The sequence below is a fragment of the Corella eumyota genome, chromosome 6, assembly GCF_963082875.1.
Source record: "Corella eumyota chromosome 6, kaCorEumy4.1, whole genome shotgun sequence".
In the NCBI taxonomy this organism is placed as follows: domain Eukaryota; kingdom Metazoa; phylum Chordata; class Ascidiacea; order Phlebobranchia; family Corellidae; genus Corella; species Corella eumyota.
Genome location: NC_137495.1, coordinates 12281659 through 12305727, shown reverse-complemented (window position 1 = coordinate 12305727; position 24069 = coordinate 12281659). Strand labels below are relative to the sequence as shown.

General features: G+C 24.5%; 34 non-coding genes across 34 annotated transcripts; all 34 read left to right on the top strand.

The window, feature by feature from the left end:
* Window positions 1–339: 339 nt before the first annotated feature.
* LOC145757511 (U5 spliceosomal RNA) lies at window positions 340–455 on the top strand. Its single transcript, XR_014285547.1, has one exon. It is a non-coding gene; the product is annotated as a U5 spliceosomal RNA (small nuclear RNA).
* A 609-nt stretch (window positions 456–1064) lies between these two features.
* Window positions 1065–1180, top strand: LOC145757486 (U5 spliceosomal RNA). Its single transcript, XR_014285523.1, has one exon. It is a non-coding gene; the product is annotated as a U5 spliceosomal RNA (small nuclear RNA).
* Window positions 1181–1780: 600 nt separating this feature from the next.
* On the top strand, window positions 1781–1896 carry LOC145757593 (U5 spliceosomal RNA). Its single transcript, XR_014285624.1, has one exon. It is a non-coding gene; the product is annotated as a U5 spliceosomal RNA (small nuclear RNA).
* Window positions 1897–2494: 598 nt separating this feature from the next.
* On the top strand, window positions 2495–2610 carry LOC145757453 (U5 spliceosomal RNA). Its single transcript, XR_014285491.1, has one exon. It is a non-coding gene; the product is annotated as a U5 spliceosomal RNA (small nuclear RNA).
* Window positions 2611–3179: 569 nt separating this feature from the next.
* Window positions 3180–3295, top strand: LOC145757318 (U5 spliceosomal RNA). Its single transcript, XR_014285360.1, has one exon. It is a non-coding gene; the product is annotated as a U5 spliceosomal RNA (small nuclear RNA).
* Window positions 3296–3893: 598 nt separating this feature from the next.
* LOC145757451 (U5 spliceosomal RNA) lies at window positions 3894–4009 on the top strand. The gene has a single exon (XR_014285489.1). It is a non-coding gene; the product is annotated as a U5 spliceosomal RNA (small nuclear RNA).
* A 569-nt stretch (window positions 4010–4578) lies between these two features.
* On the top strand, window positions 4579–4694 carry LOC145757316 (U5 spliceosomal RNA). Its single transcript, XR_014285358.1, has one exon. It is a non-coding gene; the product is annotated as a U5 spliceosomal RNA (small nuclear RNA).
* A 606-nt stretch (window positions 4695–5300) lies between these two features.
* Window positions 5301–5416, top strand: LOC145757339 (U5 spliceosomal RNA). The gene has a single exon (XR_014285381.1). It is a non-coding gene; the product is annotated as a U5 spliceosomal RNA (small nuclear RNA).
* A 568-nt stretch (window positions 5417–5984) lies between these two features.
* LOC145757535 (U5 spliceosomal RNA) lies at window positions 5985–6100 on the top strand. The gene has a single exon (XR_014285570.1). It is a non-coding gene; the product is annotated as a U5 spliceosomal RNA (small nuclear RNA).
* A 615-nt stretch (window positions 6101–6715) lies between these two features.
* Window positions 6716–6831, top strand: LOC145757384 (U5 spliceosomal RNA). Its single transcript, XR_014285423.1, has one exon. It is a non-coding gene; the product is annotated as a U5 spliceosomal RNA (small nuclear RNA).
* Window positions 6832–7400: 569 nt separating this feature from the next.
* On the top strand, window positions 7401–7516 carry LOC145757485 (U5 spliceosomal RNA). Its single transcript, XR_014285522.1, has one exon. It is a non-coding gene; the product is annotated as a U5 spliceosomal RNA (small nuclear RNA).
* A 600-nt stretch (window positions 7517–8116) lies between these two features.
* Window positions 8117–8232, top strand: LOC145757479 (U5 spliceosomal RNA). Its single transcript, XR_014285516.1, has one exon. It is a non-coding gene; the product is annotated as a U5 spliceosomal RNA (small nuclear RNA).
* A 608-nt stretch (window positions 8233–8840) lies between these two features.
* LOC145757566 (U5 spliceosomal RNA) lies at window positions 8841–8956 on the top strand. The gene has a single exon (XR_014285599.1). It is a non-coding gene; the product is annotated as a U5 spliceosomal RNA (small nuclear RNA).
* A 609-nt stretch (window positions 8957–9565) lies between these two features.
* Window positions 9566–9681, top strand: LOC145757607 (U5 spliceosomal RNA). The gene has a single exon (XR_014285638.1). It is a non-coding gene; the product is annotated as a U5 spliceosomal RNA (small nuclear RNA).
* A 569-nt stretch (window positions 9682–10250) lies between these two features.
* Window positions 10251–10366, top strand: LOC145757484 (U5 spliceosomal RNA). Its single transcript, XR_014285521.1, has one exon. It is a non-coding gene; the product is annotated as a U5 spliceosomal RNA (small nuclear RNA).
* A 600-nt stretch (window positions 10367–10966) lies between these two features.
* LOC145757478 (U5 spliceosomal RNA) lies at window positions 10967–11082 on the top strand. Its single transcript, XR_014285515.1, has one exon. It is a non-coding gene; the product is annotated as a U5 spliceosomal RNA (small nuclear RNA).
* A 608-nt stretch (window positions 11083–11690) lies between these two features.
* Window positions 11691–11806, top strand: LOC145757564 (U5 spliceosomal RNA). Its single transcript, XR_014285598.1, has one exon. It is a non-coding gene; the product is annotated as a U5 spliceosomal RNA (small nuclear RNA).
* A 609-nt stretch (window positions 11807–12415) lies between these two features.
* Window positions 12416–12531, top strand: LOC145757606 (U5 spliceosomal RNA). Its single transcript, XR_014285637.1, has one exon. It is a non-coding gene; the product is annotated as a U5 spliceosomal RNA (small nuclear RNA).
* A 569-nt stretch (window positions 12532–13100) lies between these two features.
* On the top strand, window positions 13101–13216 carry LOC145757534 (U5 spliceosomal RNA). The gene has a single exon (XR_014285569.1). It is a non-coding gene; the product is annotated as a U5 spliceosomal RNA (small nuclear RNA).
* A 615-nt stretch (window positions 13217–13831) lies between these two features.
* LOC145757383 (U5 spliceosomal RNA) lies at window positions 13832–13947 on the top strand. Its single transcript, XR_014285422.1, has one exon. It is a non-coding gene; the product is annotated as a U5 spliceosomal RNA (small nuclear RNA).
* Window positions 13948–14516: 569 nt separating this feature from the next.
* On the top strand, window positions 14517–14632 carry LOC145757315 (U5 spliceosomal RNA). Its single transcript, XR_014285357.1, has one exon. It is a non-coding gene; the product is annotated as a U5 spliceosomal RNA (small nuclear RNA).
* A 606-nt stretch (window positions 14633–15238) lies between these two features.
* Window positions 15239–15354, top strand: LOC145757525 (U5 spliceosomal RNA). Its single transcript, XR_014285560.1, has one exon. It is a non-coding gene; the product is annotated as a U5 spliceosomal RNA (small nuclear RNA).
* Window positions 15355–15963: 609 nt separating this feature from the next.
* Window positions 15964–16079, top strand: LOC145757483 (U5 spliceosomal RNA). Its single transcript, XR_014285520.1, has one exon. It is a non-coding gene; the product is annotated as a U5 spliceosomal RNA (small nuclear RNA).
* Window positions 16080–16679: 600 nt separating this feature from the next.
* Window positions 16680–16794, top strand: LOC145757569 (U5 spliceosomal RNA). Its single transcript, XR_014285602.1, has one exon. It is a non-coding gene; the product is annotated as a U5 spliceosomal RNA (small nuclear RNA).
* A 609-nt stretch (window positions 16795–17403) lies between these two features.
* LOC145757553 (U5 spliceosomal RNA) lies at window positions 17404–17519 on the top strand. The gene has a single exon (XR_014285587.1). It is a non-coding gene; the product is annotated as a U5 spliceosomal RNA (small nuclear RNA).
* Window positions 17520–18128: 609 nt separating this feature from the next.
* Window positions 18129–18244, top strand: LOC145757605 (U5 spliceosomal RNA). Its single transcript, XR_014285636.1, has one exon. It is a non-coding gene; the product is annotated as a U5 spliceosomal RNA (small nuclear RNA).
* A 569-nt stretch (window positions 18245–18813) lies between these two features.
* LOC145757533 (U5 spliceosomal RNA) lies at window positions 18814–18929 on the top strand. Its single transcript, XR_014285568.1, has one exon. It is a non-coding gene; the product is annotated as a U5 spliceosomal RNA (small nuclear RNA).
* A 615-nt stretch (window positions 18930–19544) lies between these two features.
* LOC145757382 (U5 spliceosomal RNA) lies at window positions 19545–19660 on the top strand. Its single transcript, XR_014285421.1, has one exon. It is a non-coding gene; the product is annotated as a U5 spliceosomal RNA (small nuclear RNA).
* A 569-nt stretch (window positions 19661–20229) lies between these two features.
* Window positions 20230–20345, top strand: LOC145757495 (U5 spliceosomal RNA). Its single transcript, XR_014285532.1, has one exon. It is a non-coding gene; the product is annotated as a U5 spliceosomal RNA (small nuclear RNA).
* Window positions 20346–20951: 606 nt separating this feature from the next.
* On the top strand, window positions 20952–21067 carry LOC145757524 (U5 spliceosomal RNA). The gene has a single exon (XR_014285559.1). It is a non-coding gene; the product is annotated as a U5 spliceosomal RNA (small nuclear RNA).
* Window positions 21068–21676: 609 nt separating this feature from the next.
* On the top strand, window positions 21677–21792 carry LOC145757510 (U5 spliceosomal RNA). The gene has a single exon (XR_014285546.1). It is a non-coding gene; the product is annotated as a U5 spliceosomal RNA (small nuclear RNA).
* Window positions 21793–22401: 609 nt separating this feature from the next.
* On the top strand, window positions 22402–22517 carry LOC145757509 (U5 spliceosomal RNA). The gene has a single exon (XR_014285545.1). It is a non-coding gene; the product is annotated as a U5 spliceosomal RNA (small nuclear RNA).
* Window positions 22518–23126: 609 nt separating this feature from the next.
* LOC145757591 (U5 spliceosomal RNA) lies at window positions 23127–23242 on the top strand. The gene has a single exon (XR_014285623.1). It is a non-coding gene; the product is annotated as a U5 spliceosomal RNA (small nuclear RNA).
* Window positions 23243–23839: 597 nt separating this feature from the next.
* Window positions 23840–23955, top strand: LOC145757602 (U5 spliceosomal RNA). Its single transcript, XR_014285633.1, has one exon. It is a non-coding gene; the product is annotated as a U5 spliceosomal RNA (small nuclear RNA).
* Window positions 23956–24069: the final 114 nt, after the last annotated feature.

Here is a 24069-nt window from a genome sequence, read left to right as displayed (position 1 = left end):
AGTGACCAACTGAAACAAGAGTGTAATTTCTGAAATATTTTTTTTATTTTTAACTGAGATTTAAATAAATAATAAAAACCCATTTTAATATTATTGCTAGTTTTTATAATTTAGTAATATTTTAATAAAACTGCTATAATCGAGTGTTTAGCATTGAAAATGCAGTGGCCAAACTTTGACTGCTTATTACAACAAACTTTTTCTTGAAGTTTGTTAAAATTATATTGTTATTTGAGTTTTTGTTAGTGAAGTGTATCTGTTTTAACTTATAACTGATCACAAACACCACAAATTAATTTATTTAATTGTGAAATATAGTTCAGTTTCAATAAAGGTATTTTACTCTGACTTTTATTCATATCGAGTAAATCTTTCGCCTTTTACTAAAGATTTCCGTAGATAAGAGTATTTTTGAGTTAATTTGGTTTTTGAAAGTCCTACTTTTATTAGTAGGCGATTTTACTTAAAATTCATTTCTGTTGATTACTGCATTATTTTGTATTTGTTAATGTAATTTACAAGCTATTTTTAGAAATAAAGTAAACTTGAAGAAAAGTTTTAAACTTGAGTTTTTAGTGTTTTTTAGGAGGCGAAAATTGTTGAACTGAAAAGTGTCTTTGTTCTAGATGTATATTTTTCACCTTTTTTTATACAAATCGTGTAAATGTTTGTCTTAACCAAGGGTATCTGTGAATAGGATTGATTTTGAGTTACACTTTATTTTAAGTGAACAACTGAAACAAAAGTGTAATTTCTGAAATATTTTTTTTATTTTTAACTGAGATTTAAATAAATAATAAAAACCCATTTTAATATTATTGCTAGTTTTTATAATTTAGTAATATTTAAATAAAACTGATATAATCGAGTGTCTAGCATTGAAAATGCAGTGGCCAAACTTTGACTGCTTATTTAAACAAACTTTTCCTTGAAGTTTGTTAAAATTATATTGTTTTTCGAGTTTTTGTTAGTAAAGTGTATCTGTTTTAACTTATAACTGATGACAAACACCACAAATTAATTTATTTAATTGTGAAATATAGTTCAGTTTCAATAAAGGTATTTTACTCTGACTTTTATTCATATCGAGTAAATCTTTCGCCTTTTACTAAAGTTTTCCGTGGATAAGAGTATTTTTGAGTTAATTTTGTTTTTGAAAGACCTACTTTTATTAGTAGGCAATTTTACCTAAAATTCATTTCTGTTTATTACTGCATTGTTTTGTATTTGTTAATGTAATTAACAAGCTATTTTTAGAAATGAAGTAAACTTGAAGAAAAGTTTTAAACTTGAGTTTTTAGTGTTTCTTAGGAGGCGAAAATTGTCGAACTGAAAAGTGTCTTCGTTCTAGATGTATATTTTTTACCTTTTTTTATACAAATCGTGTAAATGTTTGTCTTAACCAAGGGTATCTGTGAATAGGATTGATTTTGAGTTACACTTTATTTTAAGTGAACAACTGAAACAAGAGTGTAATTTCTCAAATATTTTTAACTGAGATTTAAATAAATAATAAAAACCCATTTTAATATTATTGCTAGTTTTTATAATTTAGTAATATTTAAATAAAACTGATATAATCGAGTGTCTAGCATTGAAAATGCAGTGGCCAAACTTTGACTGCTTATTACAACAAACTTTTCCTTGAAGTTTGTTAAAATTATATTGTTTTTCGAGTTTTTGTTAGTAAAGTGTATCTGTTTTAACTTATAACTGATGACAAACACCACAAATTAATTTATTTAATTGTGAAATATAGTTCAGTTTCAATAAAGGTATTTTACTCTGACTTTTATTCATATCGAGTAAATCTTTCACCTTTTACTAAAGTTTTCCGTGGATAAGAGGATTTTAGAGTTAAATTTGTTTTTGAAAGGCCTACTTTTAATAGTAGGCGATTTTACCTAAAATTCATTTCTGTTGATTACTGCATTATTTTGTATTTGTTAATGTAATTAACAAGCTATTTTTAGAAATAAAGTAAACTTGAAGAAAAGTTTTAAACTTGAGTTTTTAGGAGGCAAAAATTGTTGAACTGAAAAGTGTCTTTGTTCTAGATGTATATTTTTCACCTTAATTATACAAATCGTGTAAATGTTTGTCTTAACCAAAGATATCTGTGAATAAGATTGATTTTGAGTTACACTTTATTTTAAGTGACCAACTGAAACAAGAGTGTAATTTCTGAAATATTTTTTTTATTTTTAACTGAGATTTAAATAAATAATAAAAACCCATTTTAATATTATTGCTAGTTTTTATAATTTAGTAATATTTTAATAAAACTGCTATAATCGAGTGTTTAGCATTGAAAATGCAGTGGCCAAACTTTGACTGCTTATTACAACAAACTTTTTCTTGAAGTTTGTTAAAATTATATTGTTATTTGAGTTTTTGTTAGTGAAGTGTATCTGTTTTAACTTATAACTGATCACAAACACCACAAATTAATTTATTTAATTGTGAAATATACTTCAGTTTCAATAAAAATCTTTTACTCGGACTTTTATTCATATCAAGTAAATCTTTCGCCTTTTACTAAAGATTTCCGTGGATAAGAGTATTTTTGAGTTAATTTTGTTTTTGAAAGGCCTACTTTAATTAGTAGGCGATTTTATCTAAAATTCATTTCTGTTGATTACTGCATTATTTTGTATTTGTTAATGTAATTAACAAACTATTTTTAGAAATAAAGTAAACTTGAAGAAAAGTTTTAAACTTGAGTTTTTAGTGTTTTTTAGGGGGCGAAAATTGTTGAACTGAAAAGTGTCTTTGTTCTAGATGTATATTTTTCACCTTTATTATACAAATCGTGTAAATGTTTGTCTTAACCAAAGATATCTGTGAATAGGATTGATTTTGACTTTTTTCTGAAATATTTTTTTTATTTTTAACTGAGATTTAATTAATAATAAAAACCTATTTAAATATTATTGCTAGTTTTTATAATTTAGTAATATTTTAATAAAACCGCTATAATGGAGTGTTTAGCATTGAAAATGCAGTGGCCAAACTTTGACTGCTTATTACAACAAACTTTTTCTTGAAGTTTGTTAAAATTATATTGTTATTTGAGTTTTTGTTAGTGAAGTGTATCTGTTTTAACTTATAACTGATCACAAACACCACAAATTAATTTATTTAATTGTGAAATATACTTCAGTTTCAATAAAAATATTTTACTCGGACTTTTATTCATATCGAGTAAATCTTTCGCCTTTTACTAAAGATTTCCGTGGATAAGAGTATTTTTGAGTTAATTTTGTTTTTGAAAGGCCTACTTTTATTAGTAGGCGATTTTACTTAAAATTCATTTCTGTTGATTACTGCATTATTTTGTATTTGTTAATGTAATTAACAAGCTATTTTTAGAAATAAAGTAAACTTGAAGAAAAGTTTTAAACTTGAGTTTTTAGGAGGCAAAAATTGTTGAACTGAAAAGTGTCTTTGTTCTAGATGTATATTTTTCACCTTAATTATACAAATCGTGTAAATGTTTGTCTTAACCAAAGATATCTGTGAATAAGATTGATTTTGAGTTACACTTTATTTTAAGTGACCAACTGAAACAAGAGTGTAATTTCTGAAATATTTTTTTTATTTTTAACTGAGATTTAAATAAATAATAAAAACCCATTTTAATATTATTGCTAGTTTTTATAATTTAGTAATATTTTAATAAAACTGCTATAATCGAGTGTTTAGCATTGAAAATGCAGTGGCCAAACTTTGACTGCTTATTACAACAAACTTTTTCTTGAAGTTTGTTAAAATTATATTGTTATTTGAGTTTTTGTTAGTGAAGTGTATCTGTTTTAACTTATAACTGATCACAAACACCACAAATTAATTTATTTAATTGTGAAATATACTTCAGTTTCAATAAAAATCTTTTACTCGGACTTTTATTCATATCAAGTAAATCTTTCGCCTTTTACTAAAGATTTCCGTGGATAAGAGTATTTTTGAGTTAATTTTGTTTTTGAAAGGCCTACTTTAATTAGTAGGCGATTTTATCTAAAATTCATTTCTGTTGATTACTGCATTATTTTGTATTTGTTAATGTAATTAACAAACTATTTTTAGAAATAAAGTAAACTTGAAGAAAAGTTTTAAACTTGAGTTTTTAGTGTTTTTTAGGAGGCGAAAATTGTTGAACTGAAAAGTGTCTTTGTTCTAGATGTATATTTTTCACCTTTATTATACAAATCGTGTAAATGTTTGTCTTAACCAAAGATATCTGTGAATAGGATTGATTTTGACTTTTTTCTGAAATATTTTTTTTATTTTTAACTGAGATTTAATTAATAATAAAAACCTATTTAAATATTATTGCTAGTTTTTATAATTTAGTAATATTTTAATAAAACCGCTATAATGGAGTGTTTAGCATTGAAAATGCAGTGGCCAAACTTTGACTGCTTATTACAACAAACTTTTTCTTGAAGTTTGTTAAAATTATATTGTTATTTGAGTTTTTGTTAGTGAAGTGTATCTGTTTTAACTTATAACTGATCACAAACACCACAAATTAATTTATTTAATTGTGAAATATACTTCAGTTTCAATAAAAATATTTTACTCGGACTTTTATTCATATCGAGTAAATCTTTCGCCTTTTACTAAAGATTTCCGTGGATAAGAGTATTTTTGAGTTAATTTTGTTTTTGAAAGGCCTACTTTTATTAGTAGGCGATTTTACTTAAAATTCATTTCTGTTGATTACTGCATTATTTTGTATTTGTTAATGTAATTAACAAGCTATTTTTAGAAATAAAGTAAACTTGAAGAAAAGTTTTAAACTTGAGTTTTTAGTGATTTTTAGGAGGCGAAAATTGTTGAACTGAAAAGTGTATTTGTTCTAGATGTATATTTTTCACCTTTATTATACAAATCGTGTAAAAGTTTGTCTTAACCAAAGATATCTGTGAATAGGATTAATTTTGAGTTACACTTTATTTTAAGTGACCAACTGAAACAAGAGTGTAATTTCTGAAATATTTTTTTATTTTTAACTGAGATTTAATTAATAATAAAAACCCATTTAAATATGATTGCTAGTTTTTATAATTTAGTAATATTTAAATAAAACTGATATAATCGAGTGTCTAGCATTAAAAATGCAGTGGCCAAACTTTGACTGCTTATTACAACAAACTTTTCCTTGAAGTTTGTTAAAATTATATTGTTTTTCGAGTTTTTGTTAGTAAAGTATATCTGTTTTAAGTTATAACTAATAACAAACACCACAAATTAATTTATTTAATTGTGAAATTTAGTTCAGTTTCAATAAAGGTATTTTACTCGGACTTTTATTCATATCGAGTAAATCTTTCGCCTTTTACTAAAGATTTCCGTGGGTAAGAGTATTTTAGAGTTAAATTTGTTTTTGAAAGGCCTACTTTTAATAGTAGGCGATTTTACCTAAAATTCATTTCTGTTTATTACTGCATTGTTTTGTATTTGTTAATGTAATTAACAAGCAATTTTTAGAAATAAAGTAAACTTGAAGAAAAGTTTTAAACTGAGTTTTTAGTGTTTTTTAGGAGGCGAAAATTGTTGAACTGAAAAGTGTCTTTGTTCTAGATGTATATTTTTCACCTTTATTATACAAATCGTGTAAATGTTTGTCTTAACCAAAGATATCTGTGAATAGGATTGATTTTGACTTTTTTCTGAAATATTTTTTTTATTTTTAACTGAGATTTAATTAATAATAAAAACCTATTTAAATATTATTGCTAGTTTTTATAATTTAGTAATATTTTAATAAAACTGCTATAATCGAGTGTTTAGCATTGAAAATGCAGTGGCCAAACTTTGACTGCTTATTACAACAAACTTTTTCTTGAAGTTTGTTAAAATTATATTGTTATTTGAGTTTTTGTTAGTGAAGTGTATCTGTTTTAACTTATAACTGATCACAAACACCACAAATTAATTTATTTAATTGTGAAATATACTTCAGTTTCAATAAAAATATTTTACTCGGACTTTTATTCATATCGAGTAAATCTTTCGCCTTTTACTAAAGATTTCCGTAGATAAGAGTATTTTTGAGTTAATTTTGTTTTTGAAAGTCCTACTTTTATTAGTAGGCGATTTTACTTAAAATTCATTTCTGTTGATTACTGCATTATTTTGTATTTGTTAATGTAATTTACAAGCTATTTTTAGAAATAAAGTAAACTTGAAGAAAAGTTTTAAACTTGAGTTTTTAGTGTTTTTTAGGAGGCGAAAATTGTTGAACTGAAAAGTATATTTGTTCTAGATGTATATTTTTCACCTTTATTATACAAATCGTGTAAAAGTTTGTCTTAACCAAAGATATCTGTGAATAGGATTAATTTTGAGTTACACTTTATTTTAAGTGACCAACTGAAACAAGAGTGTAATTTCTGAAATATTTTTTTATTTTTAACTGAGATTTAATTAATAATAAAAACCCATTTAAATATGATTGCTAGTTTTTATAATTTAGTAATATTTAAATAAAACTGATATAATCGAGTGTCTAGGATTAAAAATGCAGTGGCCAAACTTTGACTGCTTATTACAACAAACTTTTTCTTGAAGTTTGTTAAAATTATATTGTTATTTAAGTTTTTGTTAGTAAATTGTATTAAGTTTATCTGTTTTAACTTTTAACTGATCACAAACACCACAAATTATATTATTTAATTGCGAAATATACTTCAGTTTCAATAAAAATATTTTACTCGGACTTTTATTCATATCGAGTAAATCTTTCGCCTTTTACTAAAGATTTCCGTGGATAAGAGTATTTTTGAGTTAATTTTGTTTTTGAAAGGCCTACTTTAATTAGTAGGCGATTTTATCTAAAATTCATTTCTGTTGATTACTGCATTATTTTGTATTTGTTAATGTAATTAACAAGCTATTTTTAGAAATAAAGTAAACTTGAAGAAAAGTTTTAAACTTGAGTTTTTAGTGTTTTTTAGGAGGTGAAAATTGTTGAACTGAAAAGTGTCTTTGTTCTAGATGTATATTTTTCACCTTTATTATACAAATCGTGTAAATGTTTGTCTTAACCAAAGATATCTGTGAATAGGATTGATTTTGACTTTTTTCTGAAATATTTTTTTTATTTTTAACTGAGATTTAATTAATAATAAAAACCTATTTAAATATTATTGCTAGTTTTTATAATTTAGTAATATTTAAATAAAACTGATATAATCGAGTGTCTAGCATTGAAAATGCAGTGGCCAAACTTTGACTGCTTATTTAAAGAAACTTTTCCTTGAAGTTTGTTAAAATTATATTGTTTTTCGAGTTTTTGTTAGTAAAGTGTATCTGTTTTAGCTTATAACTGATGACAAACACCACAAATTAATTTATTTAATTGTGAAATATAGTTCAGTTTCAATAAAGGTATTTTACTCTGACTTTTATTCATATCGAGTAAATCTTTCGCCTTTTACTAAAGTTTTCCGTGGATAAGAGTATTTTTGAGTTAATTTTGTTTTTGAAAGACCTACTTTTATTAGTAGGCAATTTTACCTAAAATTCATTTCTGTTTATTACTGCATTGTTTTGTATTTGTTAATGTAATTAACAAGCTATTTTTAGAAATGAAGTAAACTTGAAGAAAAGTTTTAAACTTGAGTTTTTAGTGTTTCTTAGGAGGCGAAAATTGTTGAACTGAAAAGTGTCTTTGTTCTAGATGTATATTTTTCACCTTTTTTTATACAAATCGTGTAAATGTTTGTCTTAACCAAGGGTATCTGTGAATAGGATTAATTTTGAGTTACACTTTATTTTAAGTGAACAACTGAAACAAGAGTGTAATTTCTCAAATATTTTTAACTGAGATTTAAATAAATAATAAAAACCCATTTTAATATTATTGCTAGTTTTTATAATTTAGTAATATTTAAATAAAACTGATATAATCGAGTGTCTAGCATTGAAAATGCAGTGGCCAAACTTTGACTGCTTATTACAACAAACTTTTCCTTGAAGTTTGTTAAAATTATATTGTTTTTCGAGTTTTTGTTAGTAAAGTGTATCTGTTTTAACTTATAACTGATGACAAACACCACAAATTAATTTATTTAATTGTGAAATATAGTTCAGTTTAAATAAAGGTATTTTACTCTGACTTTTATTCATATCGAGTAAATCTTTCACCTTTTACTAAAGATTTCCGTGGATAAGAGGATTTTAGAGTTAAATTTGTTTTTGAAAGGCCTACTTTTAATAGTAGGCGATTTTACCTAAAATTCATTTCTGTTGATTACTGCATTATTTTGTATTTGTTAATGTAATTAACAAGCTATTTTTAGAAATAAAGTAAACTTGAAGAAAAGTTTTAAACTTGAGTTTTTAGGAGGCAAAAATTGTTGAACTGAAAAGTGTCTTTGTTCTAGATGTATATTTTTCACCTTAATTATACAAATCGTGTAAATGTTTGTCTTAACCAAAGATATCTGTGAATAAGATTGATTTTGAGTTACACTTTATTTTAAGTGACCAACTGAAACAAGAGTGTAATTTCTGAAATATTTTTTCTATTTTTAACTGAGATTTAAATAAATAATAAAAACCCATTTTAATATTATTGCTAGTTTTTATAATTTAGTAATATTTAAATAAAACTGATATAATCGAGTGGCTAGCATTGAAAATGCAGTGGCCAAACTTTGACTGCTTATTACAACAAACTTTTTCCTTGAAGTTTGTTAAAATTATATTGTTATTTGAGTTTTTGTTAGTGAAGTGTATTAAGTGTATCTGTTTCAATCTACAACTAATAACAAACACCACAAATTAATTTATTTAATTGTGAAATATAGTTCAGTTTCAATAAAGGTATTTTACTCTGACTTTTATTCATATCGAGTAAATCGTTCGCCTTTTACTAAAGATTTCCGTGGATAGGAGTATTTTTGAGTTAATTTTGTTTTTGAAAGGCCTACTTTAATTAGTAGGCGATTTTATCTAAAATTCATTTCTGTTGATTACTGCATTATTTTGTATTTGTTAATGTAATTTACAAGCTATTTTTAGAAATAAAGTAAACTTGAAGAAAAGTTTTAAACTTGAGTTTTTAGTGTTTTTTAGGAGGCGAAAATTGTTGAACTGAAAAGTGTCTTTGTTCTAGTTGTATATTTTTCACCTTTTTTTATACAAATCGTGTAAATGTTTGTCTTAACCAAGGGTATCTGTGAATAGGATTGATTTTGAGTTACACTTTATTTTAAGTGAACAACTGAAACAAGAGTGTAATTTCTGAAATATTTTTTCTATTTTTAACTGAGATTTAAATAAATAATAAAAACCCATTTTAATATTATTGCTAGTTTTTATAATTTAGTAATATTTAAATAAAACTGATATAATCGAGTGTCTAGCATTGAAAATGCAGTGGCAAAACTTTGACTGCTTATTACAACAAACTTTTCCTTGAAGTTTGTTAAAATTATATTGTTTTTCGAGTTTTTGTTAGTAAAGTGTATCTGTTTTAACTTATAACTGATGACAAACACCACAAATTAATTTATTTAATTGTGAAATATAGTTCAGTTTTAATAAAGGTATTTTACTCGGACTTTTATTCATATCGAGTAAATCTTTCACCTTTTACTAAAGTTTTCCGTGGATAAGAGGATTTTAGAGTTAAATTTGTTTTTGAAAGGCCTACTTTTAATAGTAGGCGATTTTACCTAAAATTCATTTCTGTTGATTACTGCATTATTTTGTATTTGTTAATGTAATTAACAAGCTATTTTTAGAAATAAAGTAAACTTGAAGAAAAGTTTTAAACTTGAGTTTTTAGTGTTTTTTAGGAGACGAAAATTGTTGAACTGAAAAGTGTCTTTGTTCTAGATGTATATTTTTCACCTTTATTATACAAATCGTGTAAATGTTTGTCTTAACCAAAGATATCTGTGAATAGGATTGATTTTGACTTTTTTCTGAAATATTTTTTTTATTTTTAACTGAGATTTAATTAATAATAAAAACCTATTTAAATATTATTGCTAGTTTTTATAATTTAGTAATATTTAAATAAAACTGATATAATCGAGTGTCTAGCATTGAAAATGCAGTGGCCAAACTTTGACTGCTTATTTAAAGAAACTTTTCCTTGAAGTTTGTTAAAATTATATTGTTTTTCGAGTTTTTGTTAGTAAAGTGTATCTGTTTTAGCTTATAACTGATGACAAACACCACAAATTAATTTATTTAATTGTGAAATATAGTTCAGTTTCAATAAAGGTATTTTACTCTGACTTTTATTCATATCGAGTAAATCTTTCGCCTTTTACTAAAGTTTTCCGTGGATAAGAGTATTTTTGAGTTAATTTTGTTTTTGAAAGACCTACTTTTATTAGTAGGCAATTTTACCTAAAATTCATTTCTGTTTATTACTGCATTGTTTTGTATTTGTTAATGTAATTAACAAGCTATTTTTAGAAATGAAGTAAACTTGAAGAAAAGTTTTAAACTTGAGTTTTTAGTGTTTCTTAGGAGGCGAAAATTGTTGAACTGAAAAGTGTCTTTGTTCTAGATGTATATTTTTCACCTTTTTTTATACAAATCGTGTAAATGTTTGTCTTAACCAAGGGTATCTGTGAATAGGATTAATTTTGAGTTACACTTTATTTTAAGTGAACAACTGAAACAAGAGTGTAATTTCTCAAATATTTTTAACTGAGATTTAAATAAATAATAAAAACCCATTTTAATATTATTGCTAGTTTTTATAATTTAGTAATATTTAAATAAAACTGATATAATCGAGTGTCTAGCATTGAAAATGCAGTGGCCAAACTTTGACTGCTTATTACAACAAACTTTTCCTTGAAGTTTGTTAAAATTATATTGTTTTTCGAGTTTTTGTTAGTAAAGTGTATCTGTTTTAACTTATAACTGATGACAAACACCACAAATTAATTTATTTAATTGTGAAATATAGTTCAGTTTAAATAAAGGTATTTTACTCTGACTTTTATTCATATCGAGTAAATCTTTCACCTTTTACTAAAGATTTCCGTGGATAAGAGGATTTTAGAGTTAAATTTGTTTTTGAAAGGCCTACTTTTAATAGTAGGCGATTTTACCTAAAATTCATTTCTGTTGATTACTGCATTATTTTGTATTTGTTAATGTAATTAACAAGCTATTTTTAGAAATAAAGTAAACTTGAAGAAAAGTTTTAAACTTGAGTTTTTAGGAGGCAAAAATTGTTGAACTGAAAAGTGTCTTTGTTCTAGATGTATATTTTTCACCTTAATTATACAAATCGTGTAAATGTTTGTCTTAACCAAAGATATCTGTGAATAAGATTGATTTTGAGTTACACTTTATTTTAAGTGACCAACTGAAACAAGAGTGTAATTTCTGAAATATTTTTTCTATTTTTAACTGAGATTTAAATAAATAATAAAAACCCATTTTAATATTATTGCTAGTTTTTATAATTTAGTAATATTTAAATAAAACTGATATAATCGAGTGGCTAGCATTGAAAATGCAGTGGCCAAACTTTGACTGCTTATTACAACAAACTTTTTCCTTGAAGTTTGTTAAAATTATATTGTTATTTGAGTTTTTGTTAGTGAAGTGTATTAAGTGTATCTGTTTCAATCTACAACTAATAACAAACACCACAAATTAATTTATTTAATTGTGAAATATAGTTCAGTTTCAATAAAGGTATTTTACTCTGACTTTTATTCATATCGAGTAAATCGTTCGCCTTTTACTAAAGATTTCCGTGGATAGGAGTATTTTTGAGTTAATTTTGTTTTTGAAAGGCCTACTTTAATTAGTAGGCGATTTTATCTAAAATTCATTTCTGTTGATTACTGCATTATTTTGTATTTGTTAATGTAATTTACAAGCTATTTTTAGAAATAAAGTAAACTTGAAGAAAAGTTTTAAACTTGAGTTTTTAGTGTTTTTTAGGAGGCGAAAATTGTTGAACTGAAAAGTGTCTTTGTTCTAGTTGTATATTTTTCACCTTTTTTTATACAAATCGTGTAAATGTTTGTCTTAACCAAGGGTATCTGTGAATAGGATTGATTTTGAGTTACACTTTATTTTAAGTGAACAACTGAAACAAGAGTGTAATTTCTGAAATATTTTTTCTATTTTTAACTGAGATTTAAATAAATAATAAAAACCCATTTTAATATTATTGCTAGTTTTTATAATTTAGTAATATTTAAATAAAACTGATATAATCGAGTGTCTAGCATTGAAAATGCAGTGGCAAAACTTTGACTGCTTATTACAACAAACTTTTCCTTGAAGTTTGTTAAAATTATATTGTTTTTCGAGTTTTTGTTAGTAAAGTGTATCTGTTTTAACTTATAACTGATGACAAACACCACAAATTAATTTATTTAATTGTAAAATATAGTTCAGTTTTAATAAAGGTATTTTACTCGGACTTTTATTCATATCGAGTAAATCTTTCACCTTTTACTAAAGTTTTCCGTGGATAAGAGGATTTTAGAGTTAAATTTGTTTTTGAAAGGCCTACTTTTAATAGTAGGCGATTTTACCTAAAATTCATTTCTGTTGATTACTGCATTATTTTGTATTTGTTAATGTAATTAACAAGCTATTTTTAGAAATAAAGTAAACTTGAAGAAAAGTTTTAAACTTGAGTTTTTAGTGTTTTTTAGGAGACGAAAATTGTTGAACTGAAAAGTGTCTTTGTTCTAGATGTATATTTTTCACCTTTATTATACAAATCGTGTAAATGTTTGTCTTAACCAAAGATATCTGTGAATAGGATTGATTTTGACTTTTTTCTGAAATATTTTTTTTATTTTTAACTGAGATTTAATTAATAATAAAAACCTATTTTAATATTATTGCTAGTTTTTATAATTTAGTAATATTTTAATAAAACTGCTATAATCGAGTGTTTAGCATTGAAAATGCAGTGGCCAAACTTTGACTGCTTATTACAACAAACTTTTTCTTGAAGTTTGTTAAAATTATATTGTTATTTGAGTTTTTGTTAGTGAAGTGTATCTGTTTTAACTTATAACTGATCACAAACACCACAAATTAATTTATTTAATTGTGAAATATACTTCAGTTTCAATAAAAATATTTTACTCGGACTTTTATTCATATCGAGTAAATCTTTCGCCTTTTACTAAAGATTTCCGTAGATAAGAGTATTTTTGAGTTAATTTTGTTTTTGAAAGTCCTACTTTTATTAGTAGGCGATTTTACTTAAAATTCATTTCTGTTGATTACTGCATTATTTTGTATTTGTTAATGTAATTTACAAGCTATTTTTAGAAATAAAGTAAACTTGAAGAAAAGTTTTAAACTTGAGTTTTTAGTGTTTTTTAGGAGGCGAAAATTGTTGAACTGAAAAGTGTATTTGTTCTAGATGTATATTTTTCACCTTTATTATACAAATCGTGTAAAAGTTTGTCTTAACCAAAGATATCTGTGAATAGGATTAATTTTGAGTTACACTTTATTTTAAGTGACCAACTGAAACAAGAGTGTAATTTCTGAAATATTTTTTTATTTTTAACTGAGATTTAATTAATAATAAAAACCCATTTAAATATGATTGCTAGTTTTTATAATTTAGTAATATTTAAATAAAACTGATATAATCGAGTGTCTAGCATTAAAAATGCAGTGGCCAAACTTTGACTGCTTATTACAACAAACTTTTTCTTGAAGTTTGTTAAAATTATATTGTTATTTAAGTTTTTGTTAGTAAATTGTATTAAGTTTATCTGTTTTAACTTTTAACTGATCACAAACACCACAAATTATATTATTTAATTGCGAAATATACTTCAGTTTCAATAAAAATATTTTACTCGGACTTTTATTCATATCGAGTAAATCTTTCGCCTTTTACTAAAGATTTCCGTGGATAAGAGTATTTTTGAGTTAATTTTGTTTTTGAAAGGCCTACTTTAATTAGTAGGCGATTTTATCTAAAATTCATTTCTGTTGATTACTGCATTATTTTGTATTTGTTAATGTAATTAACAAGCTATTTTTAGAAATAAAGTAAACTTGAAGAAAAGTTTTAAACTTGAGTTTTTAGTGTTTTTTAGGAGGTGAAAATTGTTGAACTGAAAAGTGTCTTTGTTCTAGATGTATATTTTTCACCTTTATTATACAAATCGTGTAAATGTTTGTCTTAACCAAAGATATCTGTGAATAGGATTGATTTTGACTTATTTCTGAAATATTTTTTTTATTTTTAACTGAGATTTAATTAATAATAAAAACCTATTTAAATATTATTGCTAGTTTTTATAATTTAGTAATATTTTAATAAAACTGCTATAATCGAGTGTTTAGCATTGAAAATGCAGTGGCCAAACTTTGACTGCTTATTACAACAAACTTTTTCTTGAAGTTTGTTAAAATTATATTGTTATTTGAGTTTTTGTTAGTGAAGTGTATCTGTTTTAACTTATAACTGATCACAAACACCACAAATTAATTTATTTAATTGTGAAATATACTTCAGTTTCAATAAAAATATTTTACTCGGACTTTTATTCATATCGAGTAAATCTTTCGCCTTTTACTAAAGATTTCCGTGGATAAGAGTATTTTTGAGTTAATTTTGTTTTTGAAAGGCCTACTTTTATTAGTAGGCGATTTTACTTAAAATTCATTTCTGTTGATTACTGCATTATTTTGTATTTGATAATGTAATTAACAAGCTATTTTTAGAAATAAAGTAAACTTGAAGAAAAGTTTTAAACTTGAGTTTTTAGTGTTTTTTAGGAGGCGAAAATTGTTGAACTGAAAAGTGTATTTGTTCTAGATGTATATTTTTCACCTTTATTATACAAATCGTGTAAAAGTTTGTCTTAACCAAAGATATCTGTGAATAGGATTAATTTTGAGTTACACTTTATTTTAAGTGACCAACTGAAACAAGAGTGTAATTTCTGAAATATTTTTTTATTTTTAACTGAGATTTAATTAATAATAAAAACCCATTTAAATATGATTGCTAGTTTTTATAATTTAGTAATATTTAAATAAAACTGATATAATCGAGTGTCTAGCATTAAAAATGCAGTGGCCAAACTTTGACTGCTTATTACAACAATCTTTTCCTTGAAGTTTGTTAAAATTATATTGTTTTTCGAGTTTTTGTTAGTAAAGTGTATCTGTTTTAACTTATAACTGATCACAAACACCACAAATTAATTTATTTAAATGGGAAATATACTTCAGTTTCAATAAAAATATTTTACTCGGACTTTTATTCATATCGAGTAAATCTTTCGCCTTTTACTAAAGATTTCCGTAGATAAGAGTATTTTTGAGTTAATTTGGTTTTTGAAAGTCCTACTTTTATTAGTAGGCGATTTTACTTAAAATTCATTTCTGTTGATTACTGCATTATTTTGTATTTGTTAATGTAATTTACAAGCTATTTTTAGAAATAAAGTAAACTTGAAGAAAAGTTTTAAACTTGAGTTTTTAGTGTTTTTTAGGAGGCGAAAATTGTTGAACTGAAAAGTGTCTTTGTTCTAGATGTATATTTTTCACCTTTTTTTATACAAATCGTGTAAATGTTTGTCTTAACCAAGGGTATCTGTGAATAGGATTGATTTTGAGTTACACTTTATTTTAAGTGAACAACTGAAACAAAAGTGTAATTTCTGAAATATTTTTTTTGTTTTTAACTGAGATTTAAATAAATAATAAAAACCCATTTTAATATTATTGCTAGTTTTTATAATTTAGTAATATTTAAATAAAACTGATATAATCGAGTGTCTAGCATTGAAAATGCAGTGGCCAAACTTTGACTGCTTATTTAAAGAAACTTTTCCTTGAAGTTTGTTAAAATTATATTGTTTTTCGAGTTTTTGTTAGTAAAGTGTATCTGTTTTAGCTTATAACTGATGACAAACACCACAAATTAATTTATTTAATTGTGAAATATAGTTCAGTTTCAATAAAGGTATTTTACTCTGACTTTTATTCATATCGAGTAAATCTTTCGCCTTTTACTAAAGTTTTCCGTGGATAAGAGTATTTTTGAGTTAATTTTGTTTTTGAAAGACCTACTTTTATTAGTAGGCAATTTTACCTAAAATTCATTTCTGTTTATTACTGCATTGTTTTGTATTTGTTAATGTAATTAACAAGCTATTTTTAGAAATGAAGTAAACTTGAAGAAAAGTTTTAAACTTGAGTTTTTAGTGTTTCTTAGGAGGCGAAAATTGTCGAACTGAAAAGTGTCTTTGTTCTAGATGTATATTTTTCACCTTTTTTTATACAAATCGTGTAAATGTTTGTCTTAACCAAGGGTATCTGTGAATAGGATTGATTTTGAGTTACACTTTATTTTAAGTGAACAACTGAAACAAGAGTGTAATTTCTCAAATATTTTTAACTGAGATTTAAATAAATAATAAAAACCCATTTTAATATTATTGCTAGTTTTTATAATTTAGTAATATTTAAATAAAACTGATATAATCGAGTGTCTAACATTGAAAATGCAGTGGCCAAACTTTGACTGCTTATTACAACAAACTTTTCCTTGAAGTTTGTTAAAATTATATTGTTTTTCGAGTTTTTGTTAGTAAAGTGTATCTGTTTTAACTTATAACTGATGACAAACACCACAAATTAATTTATTTAATTGTGAAATATAGTTCAGTTTAAATAAAGGTATTTTACTCTGACTTTTATTCATATCGAGTAAATCTTTCACCTTTTACTAAAGATTTCCGTGGATAAGAGGATTTTAGAGTTAAATTTGTTTTTGAAAGGCCTACTTTTAATAGTACGCGATTTTACCTAAAATTCATTTCTGTTGATTACTGCATTATTTTGTATTTGTTAATGTAATTAACAAGCTATTTTTAGAAATAAAGTAAACTTGAAGAAAAGTTTTAAACTTGAGTTTTTAGGAGGCAAAAATTGTTGAACTGAAAAGTGTCTTTGTTCTAGATGTATATTTTTCACCTTAATTATACAAATCGTGTAAATGTTTGTCTTAACCAAAGATATCTGTGAATAAGATTGATTTTGAGTTACACTTTATTTTAAGTGACCAACTGAAACAAGAGTGTAATTTCTGAAATATTTTTTCTATTTTTAACTGAGATTTAAATAAATAATAAAAACCCATTTTAATATTATTGCTAGTTTTTATAATTTAGTAATATTTAAATAAAACTGATATAATCGAGTGGCTAGCATTGAAAATGCAGTGGCCAAACTTTGACTGCTTATTACAACAAACTTTTTCCTTGAAGTTTGTTAAAATTATATTGTTATTTGAGTTTTTGTTAGTGAAGTGTATTAAGTGTATCTGTTTCAATCTACAACTAATAACAAACACCACAAATTAATTTATTTAATTGTGAAATATAGTTCAGTTTCAATAAAGGTATTTTACTCTGACTTTTATTCATATCGAGTAAATCGTTCGCCTTTTACTAAAGATTTCCGTGGATAAGAGTATTTTTGAGTTAATTTTGTTTTTGAAAGGCCTACTTTAATTAGTAGGCGATTTTATCTAAAATTCATTTCTGTTGATTACTGCATTATTTTGTATTTGTTAATGTAATTTACAAGCTATTTTTAGAAATAAAGTAAACTTGAAGAAAAGTTTTAAACTTGAGTTTTTAGTGTTTTTTAGGAGGCGAAAATTGTTGAACTGAAAAGTGTCTTTGTTCTAGTTGTATATTTTTCACCTTTTTTTATACAAATCGTGTAAATGTTTGTCTTAACCAAGGGTATCTGTGAATAGGATTGATTTTGAGTTACACTTTATTTTAAGTGAACAACTGAAACAAGAGTGTAATTTCTGAAATATTTTTTCTATTTTTAACTGAGATTTAAATAAATAATAAAAACCCATTTTAATATTATTGCTAGTTTTTATAATTTAGTAATATTTAAATAAAACTGATATAATCGAGTGTCTAGCATTGAAAATGCAGTGGCAAAACTTTGACTGCTTATTACAACAAACTTTTCCTTGAAGTTTGTTAAAATTATATTGTTTTTCGAGTTTTTGTTAGTAAAGTGTATCTGTTTTAACTTATAACTGATGACAAACACCACAAATTAATTTATTTAATTGTGAAATATAGTTCAGTTTTAATAAAGGTATTTTACTCGGACTTTTATTCATATCGAGTAAATCTTTCACCTTTTACTAAAGTTTTCCGTGGATAAGAGGATTTTAGAGTTAAATTTGTTTTTGAAAGGCCTACTTTTAATAGTAGGCGATTTTACCTAAAATTCATTTCTGTTGATTACTGCATTATTTTGTATTTGTTAATGTAATTAACAAGCTATTTTTAGAAATAAAGTAAACTTGAAGAAAAGTTTTAAACTTGAGTTTTTAGTGTTTTTTAGGAGACGAAAATTGTTGAACTGAAAAGTGTCTTTGTTCTAGATGTATATTTTTCACCTTTATTATACAAATCGTGTAAATGTTTGTCTTAACCAAAGATATCTGTGAATAGGATTGATTTTGACTTTTTTTTGAAATATTTTTTTTATTTTTAACTGAGATTTAATTAATAATAAAAACCTATTTTAATATTATTGCTAGTTTTTATAATTTAGTAATATTTTAATAAAACTGCTATAATCGAGTGTTTAGCATTGAAAATGCAGTGGCCAAACTTTGACTGCTTATTACAACAAACTTTTTCTTGAAGTTTGTTAAAATTATATTGTTATTTGAGTTTTTGTTAGTGAAGTGTATCTGTTTTAACTTATAACTGATCACAAACACCACAAATTAATTTATTTAATTGTGAAATATACTTCAGTTTCAATAAAAATATTTTACTCGGACTTTTATTCATATCGAGTAAATCTTTCGCCTTTTACTAAAGATTTCCGTAGATAAGAGTATTTTTGAGTTAATTTTGTTTTTGAAAGTCCTACTTTTATTAGTAGGCGATTTTACTTAAAATTCATTTCTGTTGATTACTGCATTATTTTGTATTTGTTAATGTAATTTACAAGCTATTTTTAGAAATAAAGTAAACTTGAAGAAAAGTTTTAAACTTGAGTTTTTAGTGTTTTTTAGGAGGCAAAAATTGTTGAACTGAAAAGTGTATTTGTTCTAGATGTATATTTTTCACCTTTATTATACAAATCGTGTAAAAGTTTGTCTTAACCAAAGATATCTGTGAATAGGATTAATTTTGAGTTACACTTTATTTTAAGTGACCAACTGAAACAAGAGTGTAATTTCTGAAATATTTTTTTATTTTTAACTGAGATTTAATTAATAATAAAAACCCATTTAAATATGATTGCTAGTTTTTATAATTTAGTAATATTTAAATAAAACTGATATAATCGAGTGTCTAGCATTAAAAATGCAGTGGCCAAACTTTGACTGCTTATTACAACAAACTTTTTCTTGAAGTTTGTTAAAATTATATTGTTATTTAAGTTTTTGTTAGTAAATTGTATTAAGTTTATCTGTTTTAACTTTTAACTGATCACAAACACCACAAATTATTTTATTTAATTGCGAAATATACTTCAGTTTCAATAAAAATATTTTACTCGGACTTTTATTCATATCGAGTAAATCTTTCGCCTTTTACTAAAGATTTCCGTGGATAAGAGTATTTTTGAGTTAATTTTGTTTTTGAAAGGCCTACTTTAATTAGTAGGCGATTTTATCTAAAATTCATTTCTGTTGATTACTGCATTATTTTGTATTTGTTAATGTAATTAACAAGCTATTTTTAGAAATAAAGTAAACTTGAAGAAAAGTTTTAAACTTGAGTTTTTAGTGTTTTTTAGGAGGTGAAAATTGTTGAACTGAAAAGTGTCTTTGTTCTAGATGTATATTTTTCACCTTTATTATACAAATCGTGTAAATGTTTGTCTTAACCAAAGATATCTGTGAATAGGATTGATTTTGACTTTTTTCTGAAATATTTTTTTTATTTTTAACTGAGATTTAATTAATAATAAAAACCTATTTAAATATTATTGCTAGTTTTTATAATTTAGTAATATTTTAATAAAACTGCTATAATCGAGTGTTTAGCATTGAAAATGCAGTGGCCAAACTTTGACTGCTTATTACAACAAACTTTTTCTTGAAGTTTGTTAAAATTATATTGTTATTTGAGTTTTTGTTAGTGAAGTGTATCTGTTTTAACTTATAACTGATCACAAACATCACAAATTAATTTATTTAATTGTGAAATATACTTCAGTTTCAATAAAAATATTTTACTCGGACTTTTATTCATATCGAGTAATTCTTTCGCCTTTTACTAAAGATTTCCGTGGATAAAAGTATTTTTGAGTTAATTTTGTTTTTGAAAGGCCTACTTTTATTAGTAGGCGATTTTACTTAAAATTCATTTCTGTTGATTACTGCATTATTTTGTATTTGTTAATGTAATTAACAAGCTATTTTTAGAAATAAAGTAAACTTGAAGAAAAGTTTTAAACTTGAGTTTTTAGTGTTTTTTAGGAGGCGAAAATTGTTGAACTGAAAAGTGTATTTGTTCTAGATGTATATTTTTCACCTTTATTATACAAATCGTGTAAAAGTTTGTCTTAACCAAAGATATCTGTGAATAGGATTAATTTTGAGTTACACTTTATTTTAAGTGACCAACTGAAACAAGAGTGTAATTTCTGAAATATTTTTTTATTTTTAACTGAGATTTAATTAATAATAAAAACCCATTTAAATATGATTGCTAGTTTTTATAATTTAGTAATATTTAAATAAAACTGATATAATCGAGTGTCTAGCATTAAAAATGCAGTGGCCAAACTTTGACTGCTTATTACAACAAACTTTTCCTTGAAGTTTGTTAAAATTATATTGTTTTTCGAGTTTTTGTTAGTAAAGTGTATCTGTTTTAACTTATAACTGATCACAAACACCACAAATTAATTTATTTAAATGGGAAATATACTTCAGTTTCAATAAAAATATTTTACTCGGACTTTTATTCATATCGAGTAAATCTTTCGCCTTTTACTAAAGATTTCCGTAGATAAGAGTATTTTTGAGTTAATTTGGTTTTTGAAAGTCCTACTTTTATTAGTAGGCGATTTTACTTAAAATTCATTTCTGTTGATTACTGCATTATTTTGTATTTGTTAATGTAATTTACAAGCTATTTTTAGAAATAAAGTAAACTTGAAGAAAAGTTTTAAACTTGAGTTTTTAGTGTTTTTTAGGAGGCGAAAATTGTTGAACTGAAAAGTGTCTTTGTTCTAGATGTATATTTTTCACCTTTTTTTATACAAATCGTGTAAATGTTTGTCTTAACCAAGGGTATCTGTGAATAGGATTGATTTTGAGTTACACTTTATTTTAAGTGAACAACTGAAACAAAAGTGTAATTTCTGAAATATTTTTTTTATTTTTAACTGAGATTTAAATAAATAATAAAAACCCATTTTAATATTATAGCTAGTTTTTATAATTTAGTAATATTTAAATAAAACTGATATAATCGAGTGTCTAGCATTGAAAATGCAGTGGCCAAACTTTGACTGCTTATTTAAACAAACTTTTCCTTGAAGTTTGTTAAAATTATATTGTTTTTCGAGTTTTTGTTAGTAAAGTGTATCTGTTTTAACTTATAACTGATGACAAACACCACAAATTAATTTATTTAATTGTGAAATATAGTTCAGTTTCAATAAAGGTATTTTACTCTGACTTTTATTCATATCGAGTAAATCTTTCGCCTTTTACTAAAGATTTCCGTAGATAAGAGTATTTTTGAGTTAATTTGGTTTTTGAAAGTCCTACTTTTATTAGTAGGCGATTTTACTTAAAATTCATTTCTGTTGATTACTGCATTATTTTGTATTTGTTAATGTAATTTACAAGCTATTTTTAGAAATAAAGTAAACTTGAAGAAAAGTTTTAAACTTGAGTTTTTAGTGTTTTTTAGGAGGCGAAAATTGTTGAACTGAAAAGTGTCTTTGTTCTAGATGTATATTTTTCACCTTTTTTTATACAAATCGTGTAAATGTTTGTCTTAACCAAGGGTATCTGTGAATAGGATTGATTTTGAGTTACACTTTATTTTAAGTGAACAACTGAAACAAAAGTGTAATTTCTGAAATATTTTTTTTATTTTTAACTGAGATTTAAATAAATAATAAAAACCCATTTTAATATTATTGCTAGTTTTTATAATTTAGTAATATTTAAATAAAACTGATATAATCGAGTGTCTAGCATTGAAAATGCAGTGGCCAAACTTTGACTGCGTATTTAAACAAACTTTTCCTTGAAGTTTGTTAAAATTATATTATTTTTCGAGTTTTTGTTAGTAAAGTGTATCTGTTTTAACTTATAACTGATGACAAACACCACAAATTAATTTATTTAATTGTGAAATATAGTTCAGTTTCAATAAAGGTATTTTACTCTGACTTTTATTCATATCGAGTAAATCTTTCGCCTTTTACTAAAGATTTCCGTAGATAAGAGTATTTTTGAGTTAATTTGGTTTTTGAAAGTCCTACTTTTATTAGTAGGCGATTTTACTTAAAATTCATTTCTGTTGATTACTGCATTATTTTGTATTTGTTAATGTAATTTACAAGCTATTTTTAGAAATAAAGTAAACTTGAAGAAAAGTTTTAAACTTGAGTTTTTAGTGTTTTTTAGGAGGCGAAAATTGTTGAACTGAAAAGTGTCTTTGTTCTAGATGTATATTTTTCACCTTTTTTTATACAAATCGTGTAAATGTTTGTCTTAACCAAGGGTATCTGTGAATAGGATTGATTTTGAGTTACACTTTATTTTAAGTGAACAACTGAAACAAAAGTGTAATTTCTGAAATATTTTTTTTATTTTTAACTGAGATTTAAATAAATAATAAAAACCCATTTTAATATTATTGCTAGTTTTTATAATTTAGTAATATTTAAATAAAACTGATATAATCGAGTGTCTAGCATTGAAAATGCAGTGGCCAAACTTTGACTGCTTATTTAAACAAACTTTTCCTTGAAGTTTGTTAAAATTATATTGTTTTTCGAGTTTTTGTTAGTAAAGTGTATCTGTTTTAACTTATAACTGATGACAAACACCACAAATTAATTTATTTAATTGTGAAATATAGTTCAGTTTCAATAAAGGTATTTTACTCTGACTTTTATTCATATCGAGTAAATCTTTCACCTTTTACTAAAGTTTTCCGTGGATAAGAGGATTTTAGAGTTAAATTTGTTTTTGAAAGGCCTACTTTTAATAGTAGGCGATTTTACCTAAAATTCATTTCTGTTGATTACTGCATTATTTTGTATTTGTTAATGTAATTAACAAGCTATTTTTAGAAATAAAGTAAACTTGAAGAAAAGTTTTAAACTTGAGTTTTTAGGAGGCAAAAATTGTTGAACTGAAAAGTGTCTTTGTTCTAGATGTATATTTTTCACCTTAATTATACAAATCGTGTAAATGTTTGTCTTAACCAAAGATATCTGTGAATAAGATTGATTTTGAGTTACACTTTATTTTAAGTGACCAACTGAAACAAGAGTGTAATTTCTGAAATATTTTTTTTATTTTTAACTGAGATTTAAATAAATAATAAAAACCCATTTTAATATTATTGCTAGTTTTTATAATTTAGTAATATTTTAATAAAACTGCTATAATCGAGTGTTTAGCATTGAAAATGCAGTGGCCAAACTTTGACTGCTTATTACAACAAACTTTTTCTTGAAGTTTGTTAAATTATATTGTTATTTGAGTTTTTGTTAGTGAAGTGTATCTGTTTTAACTTATAACTAATCACAAACACCACAAATTAATTTATTTAATTGTGAAATATACTTCAGTTTCAATAAAAATCTTTTACTCGGAATTTTATTCATATCAAGTAAATCTTTCGCCTTTTACTAAAGATTTCCGTGGATAAGAGTATTTTTGAGTTAATTTTGTTATTGAAAGGCCTACTTTAATTAGTAGGCGATTTTATCTAAAATTCATTTCTGTTGATTACTGCATTATTTTGTATTTGTTAATGTAATTAACAAGCTATTTTTAGAAATAAAGTAAACTTGAAGAAAAGTTTTATACTTGAG